Genomic DNA, 16,045 nt, shown 5'->3' on the forward strand with positions numbered 1-16,045 from the left:
GGGTGAGCATGGCCCAGGGCAGCTCAGCACCAGCCCCCCCTCAGCTGTCCTTGCTGGGGAGGATCTGATTCCCTGGGGTAGTTGGATGTGATGCTAGCAGTGCCTGCACCTTGGTTTGGGTGGTTTTGTCCAGCTTTAGTTGCTGCCATCAACCTGGTGAGTGGGACCCATGCAGGAGGCTGTGACCAAGGTGGGAGATCCTCACTGGCCCTGGTGTTAAGTGCACATCTGCTTTGGTCTGATCAGCCTGCATGCCCAAGTGAACTGAAAGCCCATGGCAGCCAGCTCTGCACTCCTTCCAGGGGTTCTCCCACGTTGCAGTCACTCAGAAGAGGGCAGAAAATGCCCTTTGTAATTTGGCAAGCCACAGAGTTGCCCAAACTGTCTCCATTTGACTTTTCACCAGCCAGAGGGACCACAGGGGAGCACAGCCCAAATGGAGGTGTTTGGCTGCCTGGGAGGGTTGGATCCTGCCTGTGAGGCTCTGTCCCTGCTGGAATTAGCTCAATTCAGCTTTTTCATTATTCAGAGGGAGGCAAAACTGTTCTGAGGACCTCACTGAGCGGTGTGGTCCCAGCTGAACTGCCCCCAGAGGCACATGGGGCTGAGATTTATAAGGTCACTTCATTTCCAGTGCCTTTTGATGAGGCTTTGGAATCCACCTGGAGTAAAGGAGGAGGCCTAAGTGGTTTTGATCAACACCATGGCACTTCTTTATCCCTCCTTCCCTTGTTGCCCCTGTGGGTGGGAGCAGCACCTGCCTAGGGTCTAATGAATTGCAACAGGATGGGGCTGGAGCTGCCTCCTTGGGGCTGCTCTTTGGTGAGCTCCTTCCACTCACTGCTGCTTTATTTCCAAGTCAGCTATGGAAATAAATCCACCTCAGTCCCATTCTCCTGGCAGCTGGGAGCGAATCCACCTGGTCCCAGGTGCAGGACCTTACACTTGGCCTTGTTGAATGCCATGAGGTTGGCCTGGGCACAGCTCTGCAGCCTGTCCAGGACCCTCTGGATGGATCCCTGCCCTCTACAAGTCGACTGTGCCACACAGCTTGGTGCCATCTGCAGACTTGCACTGATTGCTCTGCCCATGTCACCGACAGAGATGTCAAACAGCACTGGTGCCAGCACTGCCCCCTGAGGGAGCCCTTGGCACTGGTCTGCAGGTGGGCACTGTGCCCTCGATCACCACTCTGTGTGCCACCAGCCAGCCAGTTCCTTATCCAGCAGTGCTCCCCCCACCCCCTCTGTGTTTTTCCAGCCTGGTGACCAGGATGTCCTGGGGGACAGAGTCAAAAGCCCTGCTCGGGTGCAGAGTTCCTTCAGCCACAGCACCCAGAGCCCAGGGGGATCTGCTGCTGCTCCCCTTCTGAAGGGCCAAGCAACTTTTAATTCTTCCGAGACGAGCAGAGCAGAGTTGCAAATGCCACTGACATCCGATTGTTTTCCATCTTTATTCATCCCCAGCTGCAGCAGGAATGGCTCCCCCCAGGCCATTCATAGCTGGCAAAGGCTTTTAAGACCTGCGAGAGCCTCACGCCGTGGGGCGCAAGGTGCCTGCTTTATGGTCTGCCAGGGCTGCTCTGAGGAATGGCCTCACTAATGCGTTGTAAGGGACCCAAGTGAGTGATGGATGGACAGCAACCAAGTCCCCGGGAGCTGGGCCTGCGAGCAGGCTCGTCCTGATCAATCTGAGAGGCAGCAGAGGAGGAGATGTGGAGATTCACCTTTGCTCTGCAGGCTGTCGAGGGATTCTTGCCCAGAGCAGCCAAAACCAGGCTGGGCTGGCAGTGGGAACTGGGGAGGTGAAGCCCAGCTGAGGAGCTGCATCTTTGCCTCTTCTTGCTGCATTTAGGGATGCCAATATCCCCGGATCCCAGCTTGGCTGGGGTGGGAGAGACCTCTGGAGGTGATCTAATCTGTCCCCTGCCAAAGCAGGGACACCCACAGCAGCGTGCTCAGGGTCACGGTGTCCAGGTGGGTTTGGAAGCTCTGCAGAGAAGGAGACTCCACAGGCTCCTTGGGCAGCCTGCTCCAGCACCCTCACACCAAAGCATTTCCTCCTTCAGCTCAAGCAAACCCTCCTGCATCCCAGCTGATGCCCATTGCCCCTTGTCCTATCAGTGACCACCGCCGAGAAGAGCCCAGCCCCATCCCCACGACCCCCCAGCCTTCGGAGATGTCTCTGTTTACCAGACCTCCTCTCAGCCTTTGTTTCCCCACCGCAGTCTTTTGCAACACAAAGCAATTACAGCTCCGGGCTCTGCCTCCCCAACCTGATTTGCCTTGTCACGTCCCATTAACTTCCAATTCAAGCACCGATCCCTGCCCTGGAAATATATAATGAAAGACATTCAAAAATATATCAAAATGGCATTGCTATTGATTTATTAATGCTGGGGAATGCTGCCCTAATTGAATTTGGGTCCAGGAAGTAAGTTAATGCAGCTGACAGTGATACAGGAATCCAATCTCCCCAGTGCACAGGGTGAGGACGTTTTTTAGTCCCCCCCCTTCCCCTCTGTTGTCAGTTGGATAAATAACAAATCAATTTAAATCTCAACGAGGTTGCTAAAAACAAGGCAGCACCTGCCCGGGGCCCATGGTCTGGCTGAGGTTTGGGCTGCTGGAGAAGGTCAGGGAGGTGCAGAGGAGGCTGGAGGACGTCCTCGGGTCTTGCTGGGGGCTGCAGGACCTCTTTCTGCCTGGGGTTCAGAGCTGTGGGGAGATGCTGCTGCAGGTAACAGCTCTTTGCCCCTCGCTGCTGTCTCCTCTTCCCAGCCACACCTGGAGCTGGAGCTGCAGACGCTGTGGGGCTGTGCTGAGGCTACACAGGACACAGGATCCCAGCACCTGGGGCTGGAAGGGACCTCTGGAAGTCATCCAGTCCAACCCACTGCTCCAGCAGGGGCACCCACGGCAGCTTGCCCAGGGTCTCCGTGGCCAGATGGGTTGGGAAAGTCTCTAGAGAAGAAGTCTCCACAACCTCTCTGGGCAGCCTGCTGCAGTGCTGCTGCCCCCAGGGCTGTCTCTGCCCGGGCAGCCCAGGAGCTGCGCTCAGAGGTCTCTGCAGAGCAGCTGCCGTTCCGGGCTGCCTCCGGGAGCACCCCCGCGGGCATGCCTTGACCTTTAGCTGCTGAACAACTTCGTTAACACCTGGTTGAGGCTAAACAAGTCACAGGTGCTCCTTGTTAATTGACTTTAGGAGCAAGCAACCAGCACTGCGGAGCTGCAGAGCCCAGGTGCTCAGAGTCATCTTCTTCAAGCTCTCAGGTTTGGGGTTGGGTTTGGTTTGTTTCTTTTTAAGCCCTGAGAAATCCTCTTGGTTCGTGTTTGCAATCCAGCCCTGCTGGGGTTGGTATGGTCAAGAAGGCAGAGGAGCCTGAGTTAATTAAATCAACAGCTAAGAGTGGAGGTTACCCACAAAAGTGAACCTTGGTGCCCCTAAAACCACTGACCAGAGAATGGCTGGAGAGGAAAAAAAAACAAAACCACAGTTGGAGTGAAATGGAAAAAGAATTCTTCAGCTCTATATCACTTCAGCCAGCCACAGGTATCAGAGTATTAATTGCTCTTTGACTTGATTTTGTTGTGGGATTAAGGGCACGTTGTGGCTTATGAAGATATTCTAGGAGCCACAAGGATGGAGGCAAAAATCCATCTGTGAAGCATTGCTTTGCCTGCTGGGATCCAGGATGCTCCCAGCCTCCTGCCACAGCCGGCACCGAGCAGCCTCCTCGGCTCTCCTCAGCCCTGCGCTCCCCTCCCACAGCTCCAAGCTCCTCGTCCTTGTAGGGGCAGGGCAGCTATGGGCTGAAACTCTCCCTCAGCTTCTGGGTGAGTATTGATTTCTTTCCTGCGAGGGTGGTGAGGCACTGGAATGGGCTGCACAGAGAAGTTGTGGATGCCTCATCCCTGGGAGTGCTTGAGAGCAGGCTGGCTGGGGCTCTGAGCAGCCCTGGAGAGTGGGAAGTGTCCCTGCTCATGGCAGGGGCTTGGAACTGGATGAGCTTTGAGGGTCCCTTCAACAGTCTGTGGTTGTTTGGAGCCCTGAGCAGCCTGCTCCTGTTGCAGATGTCCCTGCTGACTGCAGGCCCAGGTGAGCTTTAAAGGCCCCTTCCCACCCAAACCAATCTGTGATTCCATGATTCCCTTCCTCCAGGGCATCCCCATCCCCTTCTCCCTGTGCTGGCCACAGTTTGACCTGATGACCTCAAAGTCCTCTCCCAGCCTCTGTGATCCTGAGAGATCCTCCCTGAAGAGTTTGTTTGTGCTGCTGAAACCACAGCTCCAGGCTCTGCCCTTAGATTGTCCTCCCTTGCCCAGGGAGGTTGTGGATGCTCCCTCCCTGGAGGTGTCCAAGGCCAGGTTAGATCAGGCTTTGAGCCACCTGTTCTAGTGGGAGGTGTCCCTGCCCATGGCAGGGGCTGGAACTGGCTGAGCTTTGAGCTCCCTTCTGACCCAAACCATCCTGTGACTCTGGTTGTCTCCACTCCTGTGCTGCCAGTTTGAGGGGAGCAGCACAGCCTGTGTCTGGCATTTAGTGTCTGCCAGGCTGTGAAGAAACAACCTCCCCAGCTTCCCTCTGCACCCCAGCAAGATGTGGCCCCAATCCCAGCTCCAGCATCTTCACTCCTATCATGGCTGAGGATGGGCTGCAGGGAGCAATGCTCCTTGAAACGTTTGGCAAGCAGAAGGAAGAGGAAGGGCCCTGGGCAGCAGTTCTGGTGGGAGTTTTTGGCTAGTTGGGGTTGAGCAAAGCTTCCTCCTGGGCTTTTTGGCTTCTGAGTGGGAGAGGACTGGAGCTGCAGCTGGGGGTGTTCCTGTGCCAGCCCTGCCCCAGCAGCGGCTGGAGGGGAGGTGGCAGAGGCTGGGCAGGATCACAGCTCACAGGATGTCAGGGGTTGGAAGGGACCCAAAGGGTGTGTCAAGTCCAACCCCTCTGCCAGAGCAGGACCATCCAGTCTAGCTCAGGGCACACAGGAACACATCCAGATGGGCCTTGAAAGGCTCCAGAGAAGGACACTCCGCAGCCTCTCTGGGGAGCCAGATGGCACAATCAGTGCCAACCAGAGCAACACTCACAGCAGCAGGGAGCTTCCTGCAGGGCAGAGGCAGCACAGAGGTGCTGAGCTGCAAGCCTCCAGCCCTGTGTCTGCCCAGCCAGGAGCCCTGGGGGCAAAGGGGCACCTGGGGGCCGTGCCTCGCTCGCTGCCTTTCCAAACCCATGCACCCAGGAGAGGAGAGCAGGGGGGGTCCAGCCCGTAAGTCATGGGGTGGCAAAGAACCCACGGAGGTCAGAACTTGGCTGCAGTGAGCAGTGTTCATTTCCTGGGCACCGCAGCTGGGTTGGTGCTAATGGCAGATGAAAGCAGAGAGCTCCCAGTGGCTGTGGCCCCAGCCCGGACCGAGGCAGCCAGGAGCAGGAGCTGCGAACAATGCAGCTCTTTATGCCCTGGGACTCGGATCCATTAGCCCCAGAGATGTTAATTACAAGAGAAATTACCTATGAAAGGCCTTGCTCAGGAGCCTCAAAGTTTGCAGCCAGTAATAACTTTTCCTTTCTTTCCATAATTGTGGAGTGGTTGGGATGGGAAGGGACCTTCAGGAATGCTGCTGGCATTTGTTTGGTGGGGCCTGGGGCTTGCTTTCCATCTTGGTTGAGGAGTTTTGGGTTGGTTTGGGTTTATTTTGGTTGGGTTTCTCTTAAATGTGTTCCAGCAGTGGAGCAATCAGCATCTTTTGGAGCAGGCTGCCCAGGGGACTGCTGGAGCCATCATCCCCCTGGGGGGACTGGAAAGCTGTGGGTGCTGAGGGATGTGGTTTGGTGGTGACCTGGCAGCGTTGGCTTAATGCTTGGATGGTCTCAGACATCCTTCCCAGCCAAAATGATTCTGTGATTCTGCCTGGCCCTGGCTGTGGCCTCATCCCTGGAGGTGTTTAAGGCCAGGCTGGATGAGGCTGTGGACAGCCTGATCTGGTGTGAGGTGTCCCTGGGCATGGCAGGGGGTTGGAGCTGAGCGATCCTTGTGGTGCCTTCCAGCCCTGACTATGACCCTATGGTGTGCAGCCAAGGCTGAGTAGATCTGGGCTGGGCTGAAGTCAGTGCATGGCACCCAGGGAGAGCTCAGTGTGCCCAGCAAGCCTTTGGGGCCAGGAGCCTGCTCCGAGGCCCAGCCCTGATCCATACTGGGCCCTTTGTGCTGCCCTTTGCGGGGGCTGCACAGGCGTTTTATGGCTGGCATGAGAGGCAGGCGCAGGTCCCAGCTCTTGCCCAGCCACCACTGCTCTCCTTGGCCTTTCAGTGCTTCTTTTCATCTCGGGAGCCTGCAGGCTCAGGGCAGGGTCTGTAACCTGGGCCCTGTGCTCTCAGCTGCTCCTGGCTCCACCACCAGCATGGTACTGCTGCAGCTTGTGCCCGGCTGATGGCCATTGCGTGGGCACACCTGACCCCCACCCTCTGGAAGAGAGGAGCCCACAGCTGACGTCAGGGCTGGGGCCAAGCCTTCATTTCCAGCCCATTCCATGCTTCCATTCTTCCTCCTGGGTGGAGAGGGCTCCTCTTGGACGTGAGGGGTGCTCAGAGGTGACCTGCTCTTCTGGAGGGTGGACTGGCTGGTGGTGAGCTGAAGCCTTCACCAAGCCCCTGAGCAGAGAGGATGCTGCTGGTGGAAGTGGGAGAGGAGCTGAGACTCTAAAGGAGAAGTAGGATGGCTGCAAACCACCTTGGATGGCTTTGGCTCAGAGCACAGCCCTGAGAGGTGGCTGCCTGGTGGCTGACAGTGAGCCTGTGCTCTGTGAGCTGGGCTGGTGGAGCCCAGGGAAGTCGAGCTGGTGGCCAAGGACAGGTTTTGGGTTCTCCATGGCCCCATTGTGCCCTTGCCTTGCTGAGCAGCCTTGGGTGATAGCTGGGGGCTGTTTCCCCAGGCAGGGCAGAAGAGAACCCTTGCAGAGTCTGCCCTGCTTTGCCCATGCAACAAGAGCTGCACCTGCAGAGCTGGGGCCCAGCCTTCTCTGGGGCTCAGGAGCAAAGGGGGAAGCAGGAAAAGGCCATCCCAGGGGGTGACCACTGCTGGGAACAGGAAAACAGAAGCAAGAACCCACCCCAGAGCTGTGAGGGCTGCGGGGACCTGACCCTGTGCTGCTGCTCTCCCTGCTCCAGCAAAGGCTGTGGCCAGCCTGTGCCAGCAGCATCTGATCCTGTGATGAACTCTGTGACTCTGTGCTGGTTGGACTCAATCTTTAAGGCCTCTTCCAACCAAAACAATTCCTGGGTTGATTCTGGGGGGTGGCATTCCCTGGCACCATCCCTCCTGGCTGCAGGGCAGCAGAGCCTGTCCTGTCCCTTGGCTTTAGGCATTAACATCTCCTATCGCTGAGGCCCCTGGGGAGCTGCCTCCCCTACCCCAGCCCACCCTGTGCCTAATGAGCACATTAACAGCAAGCCCCTGTTTATTTATATCAATCTCAAAATCTCCAAAGAGGCTCCTAAATATAAGCAGGGCATCAGATCCCAGCCCTGTAATGGGTCCTTAATGTATTTTAAGCAAGAGAGACCAGTTTGCCTTGGCAGGGAGGAGGATCAGAAATGCTTTTATAGCAAAACGACCAAGAGTGCCTTTTGGATTGCTTCTAAATTCCCAGAGAATAAATGAATAATAGACAAATAGATGAATAATAGATATATCAGAGGGGGAGAGGCTGCAAGGCAAGGAGAAGTCACCCTGGACCCCTGCCAGGGTATTTGTTTAACAGGACAAGCTGGGAAAGTCGATACAGGAGGTGCCTGGGGACCCGATCCAACTCTCCCAGCCCTGTCGCCGCGGGAGATGAACTCCAGCTGCCGCTTCAGGTGGGTGATCTCTCCAGGTCCCTCGCCCAAGCCGTGCCCTAAGGGGATGGCAGCTTGGAGACCTGCTCCTCCTTCGGGACCTGCCGGACGCCCTCTGAGCGCCGCTGCGATGCTGCTGCGAGCGTTGCTCCGAGGAGGTGGCGTCGGGGGTCGGTGCCCCCAGGCAGCCGTGCCCGGGCAGAGGACAAGCTGCTGGCCTCGGGGCTGCGGCCCCACGCAGAGGTGCCCTCGGGCAGCGCATGCCCGCACCCGGCGGCTCCGGAGCGCTGCTCACTAGAGGGAGACAGAGCCCCACGCTCCGCGGCTGGGTGCAGGGGGGGCACTGGGTGCCTGGTGAAACTGCGATGGGACCTCCACGGGGTGAGAGCCCCAGTCCTGCTCCCACGGACTCCGGGTGAGCGCTGCTGGGACTTTCCCCACCGCAGGATCCACCTGGGTGCGCCGAGGATGTTCCTGCAGAGTGCTGGGAGCTCCTCCAGAGCTCAGGACGGGACTTGCAGCTGGGCTGAGCCCAGTCCCTGCACGGCCCTGGGGACAACGGACAGTGTGGCAGCTGCTGCCGCGGGCCCTTGGCAGGATGCACGATGGTACGTGGTTATCCCGCAGGGCTGGTGCCCGGGTTGTGGTGCTGGTGCCCAGGCTGTGCTCACCCTGGCTTTGACTGATGCTCCACGGCGACAGCAATCAATGTCCCCAACCACGGTGGCACCCCATGGGGCCACAGTCAATGGGCAATAGGAGCCAGGAGCCAGGGCCATTTGTGGCTTCAGTGCCACTGGCCACGGCTGGCAGCAGCTCAAGGTTCTGAAGCCACATGGGAAGCGTGGTTGAGGCTCCTGCAGCCACCAACACCATCCTGTCCCCTCCCTGGGCAGGGATCCTGCCTGCCTGTCCTGCCCACACACCAGTGAGGGTTTCCTGGGTGAAAACCCCACGGGATTTGGTTTCTGCTCAGCCCAGGAGAGAGGCAGTCCCTTGGTGGAGGCCATCCCCAAACGGCAGCTAAGGACTGCTCTGCCCAGGGGATGTTTGCTCCAGAGTCTGTTTTATTCCAGGTCAGTGCAGCAGGTACAGGGCAGAAGAGAACCACTCGAGTGTCCCACCCAGCCTGTCCCACTGCCCAGCACTCTGGCCTGCTGGGCAGGGTTACTTTTCTTACCCATTTTCTCTTCCTGAGGCTGCAGTGCTGCTGCCCTGCCCTGTGCTCAGCCACCCAGGATGGCCTCGAAGGGAAGAAAACCTCACCCAGAAAAATAAGTGAAATAGGCAGAGGTTGGTCTCCTGAGCATTCCTGAGGCTTCTCCCTCCCTATTTTCCACTCTGCCCATGGCCACAGGACCAGAAACTGCCTCTCATTTCTGAAGCACCCTTAAGACACTCAGGTGATGAGTCCAGCAGAAGCCACAGCAAAGGCTGAGAGCTCTGGGCCTGAGAGCCTGCAGAAGAGCAGCCCCAGAGGGCAGCTGAGTGATGCTCAGCAAGAGCTAAAGTGTGGGGGGCAAGAGGATGGGGCCAGACTCTGCTCAGTGGTGCCCAGGGGCAAGGGGCACAAAGTGGAACTCAGGAGGTGCCACCTGAACAGGAGGAGAAAGTTGTTTTGTGTAAGGCTGCTGGAGCCTGGAGCAGGCTGCCCAGAGAGGTTGTGGAGTCTCCTCTGGAGAGTTTCTGACCCCCTCTGGGCATTGTGCTGCTGGGCAGGCTGCTGTGGGTGCCCTGCTGGAGCAGGGGGGTTGTACTGGCTGAGCTCCAGAGGTCCCTCCCAGCCCCCACCGTGCTGGGAGTCTGCGATTCCCTCCTATGGGGCCACAGCAAATCCCTGCTGCGCTGCCCTCGGTGCCAGGCTGCAGTGGCTCTGCCTGGCACGGTGCAAACCCAGCGCCGCCCGCGGGGCTCCGCTCCTGCCGTTCACAGCTCCAGCAGCGCCGCGGCCAGGTGGAAATGGCCCTGGGCAGCGATTTCGGAGGAGGGTTTAGAGGCTGGGGCCGGGCTGGGGTTTGGGGCAGTGCATACCCCAACGGCGGGGGCAGGGGCACCCCAGCAGCGTGGCTGAGGCCAGGTGCTGGATGCTGTCCCTGCGTTTGAGCCGAGAATACTCTCTGTGGTTTGGCTGAGGGATGCAAATGAGCTCCTGCTCGCCTTTGTTTATTTGTTTAGAGCCACAGTCTGTCTTTTTCTGGCTCCTAATTTGGGCTGCTCGGAGCAGCCTCCTCTGTGCAGCAGCAGAGCCCTACCAGAGCTCGGAGAAAGGCTTTTTTGTGGGACATCCTTCCCAGGCACTGAGCTCCCCCAGCGAAGCCACACACTGGTGACTCCCCCAGCACCTATCTGGCCCAGTGGGGTTAGCAGCATCATTAAAGCACTTTATTGCCACAACAGAGGTCCCTAAAGCAGCCACCCCACACCTGTGTGCCCCTCCAGCCTTGCTCTGCGGGGGTCACCAAGCCAGAACGTCCACAGGTGGCATCCTGAAGCCTTTGCTGTGTGCTGGTGGTGGCATCAGGAAGGGGTTTTCCAGCCAGCTCTTTGGCTGTAGGACCTCAGAGGCATCACCTTGCATTTGAAGGGAGAAGAATGGCTGTGCCGAGCTGGGGGAGAGGGGAGAAGGCTTCAGGTGTTGGTTTCCTTAGCAGTTTGCTTGTGGACTGGCTGCAAGTGGCTGTGTCATTAGAAACCACAGGTTCCCCACTGCTGACATCTCCATTAATGAAGGAATCATTTCTGTTTGCAGGTCAAGAGCTGTGGTTTGCAACCAGTTATGCTAATGAAGCCTGTGGCATGCCCAGCCTCATCTGGCTCCATGCCAGCACCAGAGGAGGATTTGACCCACACCACTAAGAGCTTTCCCCAGCTAACCGACCCGGCAGTGGGACCAGCGAGTCCCTGCTGCCTCCCACCCAGCAGGCAGCCTGGAGGTCACAGACCCACAAGGCTGAAGGTCACAGGCAGGTTTTTCCAGTGCCCAAAACCCTCCACACATCCTGAGCCACATGGCTGGTGGGATGGTTGTGTGGCCACTGGCTGGCATGGAGCAGCTGTGCCCATCTTGGCCTCAGTCCTCAATGTGCTGTGGGTGGAAGGAGCTCCTGGGTAGGTTGAACCAAGGAAATAGTGAAGAGATGCAGCAAAACCAGCTGTGGAAGGGCATCCCCAGGGCTTGGTGGCTGGGAAATGGATGGAGAGGAGGTGGTTGGGGCTGTGAAGCTTCCAGGCCCAAGGTAGCTGCAGCCATCCCCCAGCACACAGCTCTGCTGTGGTCCTGGCACTGCTCTGGCTGGCATGGCAGAGTGCTCTGCCTGCAGGGACACCCATGCTGGCTGTGGTCCCAGGTGTTCCTCAACAGCTGGGCTTGGCAAGAGCTTTCCTTTAGCCATCCTATCTGCTGGTGGCACAGGAAGACCTCCACAGAATCACCGACAAGCATGGCTTGGCACCAGGCTGGGTGGAGTTATGGGATGGTTGGACTTGGTGCTCATAGAGTCACAGAAGGGTCTGGGCTGGAGAGGACATTAAAGATCATCCAGCCCCACCCCTCTGCCACCCTAAAGGTCCTCTGCAACCGAAGTGGTTCTGTGACAGTCTGTTACAGGAAGGTGTTCTTCACTATGAGAGTGCTGAGGCACTGGGAAACAGCATGCCCAGAGAAGTGGTGGATGCCTCACCCCTGGAAGGGTTTGAGAGCAGGCTGGGTGAGGCCTCGAGCAACCTGGGCTGTGGGAGGTGCCCCTGTGCCCACAGCAGAAGGTTGGCACTGGCTGATATTTAAGGTCCCTTCCAACTCAAACCATTCTGTGATGCTGATCCTCCCTGGGAGTGATCTGGGGCAGCTCACCAGCCCCTGGTGGGAAAGTGTCTTCTCAGGGTGGGTTGGGAAGGTTTCTTCTCAGGGTGGGCTGGCACTGGGGGGGGTGAGGGCAGCAGGGAGAAACCTGAGGGGAGGCAACAACTCTCTGCCTCCTCCCAGGGAAACGCAGCGATGCCCTTCCCACCGCTGCTCCTTAACACAGAGCAGGAATGTGCAGTTATGTGATCACAGTTTGCTGCAGTGAATTATTTAGTCAATCTGGCCCTTGCAGCATGTTGTCGAGGCTTAATGCTGCTTGTCCTAATGTAGGAAATCATTAAAGATCAATAAAGAAATCATTAGCAGTGCGACGCCCTCGCCCGACCGCCCCAGCTCCAGCTCCACCACTTAATCCGGCCATAAAAACAGCACCATGAGCTCATTTTAATGGGTGTCAGCAAGATGGATGGGCTGGGGACAAAGGTTAGAACAGCAATTTGGGAGCAGGACCACTAATGCACTTGTAACTCTTTGGTAAGACTTTAATGCAAGTTAAACAGAAAATGCCCTGGAAACCACAGCGAGGCCTCCGGTGCCGGCGGCTGGGAAAGGCTCTGGGCGCAACGTGAGGGTTAGGAGCAGGAGAGGCAGAGCAGAGCAGAGCAAAGGGATTTGACTCACTCAAAGCCGAAACAAAAAACCCACCCCAAGCTCTACCCCAGCTCAGCAGAGAGGGTTCCAAGTGGCCTCGAGTGGGATTGGAGCTGGGGTTTGGGTTCCCTGCCTGACTGTCGTGGAATGATAAAAATCACTGAGGTTGGAAAAGGTCTTCAAGGTCACAGAATCAGTCAGGGCTGGAAGGGACCACAAGGAGCAGCCAGCTCCAACCCCCTGCCATGCCCAGGGACACCTCACCCTAGAGCAGGCTGCCCACAGCCTCAGCCAGCCTGGCCTTAAACACCTCCAGGGATGAGGCTTCCACCACCTCCCTGGGCAACCCCTGCCAGGCTCTCACCACCCTCACGCTGAAGAACTTCTCCCTAGCATCCAGGTTGGCTCTCCCCATTTCCAGCTTTGTTCCATTCCCTCCATTCTATCCCTACCTGACAGCCTAAAAAGGTCCCTCCTCAGCTTTCTTTTAGCCCTCTTCAGATACTGAAAGGCCACAATTAGGTCACCTCAGAGCCTTCTCCTCTCCAGCCTGAAGATCATTGAGTCCAAGCAGTAACCCTGCTCTAGCAAGTCCACCACTAAGCCATGTCCCCTAGCACCACATCTAAACTCACCCAGGGATGGGGACTCCACCACCTCTCTGCTCCAGTGCCTGACAACCCTTTTTTTCCCCTTAATGCCATCCTTAACCTGCCCTGGTGCAGCTTGAGGTCATTCCCTCTGCTGTCCCTGTCCCTGTGGTCCCTCTCCTGGCTGTGATGAGGCTTTGCTTGATTTCTCCTCTGCTTTGGAGGGATGTCCTGGGCTGCTCAGCTCTGCTTGCCTTAGAGGTGTTTGTTTTTCTGCCAGTGCTGTGAGCACCCCAGAGATGCCCTCATTTTTTGGTGAGCTTTCATGGCTTTTACTTTTCCCAGCTGTGCATCAGGCTGTGGGGTGACCTTGGGCAGCTCCCTGCCAGCACCTGCCTTGCCCCACCTGTGAGATGGGCTCAGTGTGACACTCTGCAGTGGGTTAAGCTGTGGAGCACTGCCACCAGCAAAGTCACTTCACAGCCACTCACCGTGGTGGGGGGTGGAGCTGGAGGTCCCCCAGGCAGTGATGGTCACCTAGAATCATAGAATGGTTTGGGTTGGAAGGGAGCTCAAAGCTCAGCCAGTTCCAAAACACCCTGTGCCATAGGCAGGGACAGCTCCCACTAGAACAGGTTGCTCAAGGTCTCATCCATCCTAGTTCTGAGCACCTCCAGGGAGGTTGTGGAGCACAGAAGCACCCAACGTGATCAAAGATCACGTTGGGTGCTTCTGTGCTCCACAACCTCCCTGGGAAACCTGTGTCAGTGTCTCACCCCCCTCAACCTGTGCCAGCATCTCACCACCCTCACTGCAAAGAACTTCCTAATATCCAGTTTCAATCTCCCCTCTGCCAGTTCAAACCCATTACCTTTTGCCCTGTCATTCCCAGACCTTGTCCATAGTCCCTCCCCAGCTCTCCTTCAGATCCTGGAAGGCTACTCCAAGGTCTCCTCAAAGCCTTCTCTTCTTGGATTGGGCTGCCTGGAGTGGTGGTGGAGTCCCCATCCCTGGAGGTGTTTAAAAGGAGGCTGGATGAGGTTGTTAGTGCTGTGGGTTAGTTAACTGGTTAGGTGACAGGTTGGAATCTATGATCCTAGAGGTCTTTTCCAACCTGCCTGATTCTGTGTCCCTCCAGGCTGAAGACCCCCACCCGGCACCGAGGCGTCTCCTGCGCAGGGCTGCCTCCCTCTACCCAGCACTGAAGGAAGAGCAAAGAGGCAGGAGGAGCCATATTTACATCATGAAGCCACAGCTCCCTCCAATCCTGACAAAGGGCCTTGGGTTGAGCAGAAAAATCCCACTACCAAGGAGGGGAAATTGTGGTGGTACCAGCAGAACACTAAAGCAATTAGCGGGCAGTGCTGCTGGGCTCCTCCGTCAGCCTCTGTGGTCACCCCCACTGAATGAAACCCCATCCCAGGGAAGACACATCAGCTGTGACCTCCTCATCCTTCACACTGGCCACAGGCACACCACAGTGGTGCCCAGAGTGGTTCAAGGCATTAAGGAAAATGACTTCTTGCAGGAGAAAGCCTAAATGAGAAGGGAAAAAAAAAACACAAAGCGCAAACCCAACTGACCCAACCCAGCCAGGCTGCCGTGGGGGTGGGACTGTGGTTTCTCCTTCCCTGCTTGGGTTTGCATTACTGGTGTTGGGGTGAAGTCTGCTCTTAATGAGGCTTTTCATTAGAGGCTTTCTGCCTTGGGAGAGAGTGGTGGCTGTGGGAGGCTTTTTGTTGCAGGCTGGGATGGACTGGAGCGGGTTTGGGTTTGCCGTGGCGCCGCGGTGAGCGCTCCCGCTGCAGCCTGGGCCCCACCAGGGCAAGGTTTGGTCCCTTCCCTGCCTGCAAACACTTTGTGACCCCCTCCCTGGTCTCATGGAATGGCTCAGGTTGGAAGGGAGCTCAGACATCATCTGCTCCAGCCTCTCACCTCTCAACTAGATTTGGCTGCTCAAGGCCATGAACCCCTTCAGGCAGGAGGCAGCCACAGCCTCCCTGGACAGCCTGTGCCAGACTCTCACCACCCTCCTCCTGAAGAACTTCTTCCTCAGCTCCAGTCCAACCCTGATCTGCCTTCAGCTCCAAACCAACCCCCCCTTGGCCTGTCTCTAGACACCCTGATGAAAACTCCCTCTGCAGCCTTCCTGTAGGCTCCCTTCAGGTACTGGCAGGCAGCTCTAAGGTCCCCCTGTGGTCTTCTCTGGGCAGCATGGCACAGATGGTTCACAGGAGCCTTCCCTGATCCCTTCCTCCTGCCCAGGGGCTGCCACTGCTGCTTGCTGTGCTGTATTTCAAAGCACTGAGCATTTAATTACCAGTGGCATCATAATCCATGGCTAATGAAGTCCTGAGCCCTGTGGATGCAGCCTGCATTAGCTGCTGCTAGCTCCTGATGACTCAATAAAGCTCTGCCAGCCAGAAGGGTTGGATCCCTCTTCAATAAGTCATTGCTAATGGAAAGTTCTCAGCTGGTGATCAAGGAGATGCCCTGGTGGTGGCTGCAAGGCTTGATGAGATTCTTAGAGACACAGACTTGTTTAGGCTGGAAATGACCTTCAAGATGATCAGCTCCAACCTCTAACCCAACACTCCCAAGGCTGTTACTAAATCATGGCCTGAAGAGGAGGTGCTGAGGGGCCTGGAGCAGCTCTGTGAGGAGCAAAGGCTGAGAGCCTGCAGAAGAGCAGCCCCAGAGGGATCTGCTCAGTGCTCAGCAAGAGCTGAAGAGCTGGGAGCAAGAGGCTGGGGCTGGGCTCTTCCCAGTGGAGGCCACTGGTAGGACATGGGGCAGTGGGTACAGACTGGGGCCAGCAGCTTTCACTTGAACCTGAGGAGAAGCTTCTTTGGTGTGAGGGTGCTGGAGGCCTGCAGCAGGCTGCCAGAGGGGCTGTGGAGCCTCCTTCTCTGGAGACTTTCCTACCCCACCTGGACGTGCTCCTGTGTGCCCTGCCCTGGGTGCTCTTGCTCTGGCAGGGGGGTTGGGCTGGGTGATCTCTGGAGGTCCCTCCTAACTCCTGCCATTTTATGTATGGATCCTCTGGAGAGCTTCCAAGCCCCCCTGATCTCTGTGCTCCTGGGCAAGCTGCTGTGGGTGCCCTGCTGGAGCAGGGGGGGTTGGACTGGATGATCTCCAGAGGTCCCTTCCAGCCTCCACCGTGCTGGGATTC

General features: G+C 57.2%; 1 long non-coding RNA gene across 3 annotated transcripts; it reads left to right on the forward strand.

The window, feature by feature from the left end:
* The first annotated feature begins 3,249 nt into the window (after positions 1-3,249).
* LOC135190791 (uncharacterized) lies at positions 3,250-14,884 on the forward strand. 3 transcript variants are annotated; one of them, XR_010308629.1, is made up of 4 exons: positions 3,250-3,552; positions 7,755-7,851; positions 10,580-10,938; positions 14,012-14,884. It is a non-coding gene; the product is annotated as an uncharacterized LOC135190791 (long non-coding RNA). The 3 variants fall into 3 exon arrangements; XR_010308628.1 differs by lacking the exon at positions 14,012-14,884 and having other exon boundaries at positions 7,739-7,851; positions 10,580-11,709; XR_010308627.1 differs by lacking the exon at positions 14,012-14,884 and having other exon boundaries at positions 10,580-11,709.
* Positions 14,885-16,045: the final 1,161 nt, after the last annotated feature.

This window comes from Pogoniulus pusillus, chromosome 37 (genome assembly GCF_015220805.1).
Source record: "Pogoniulus pusillus isolate bPogPus1 chromosome 37, bPogPus1.pri, whole genome shotgun sequence".
NCBI classification, from domain to species: Eukaryota; Metazoa; Chordata; class Aves; order Piciformes; family Lybiidae; genus Pogoniulus; species Pogoniulus pusillus.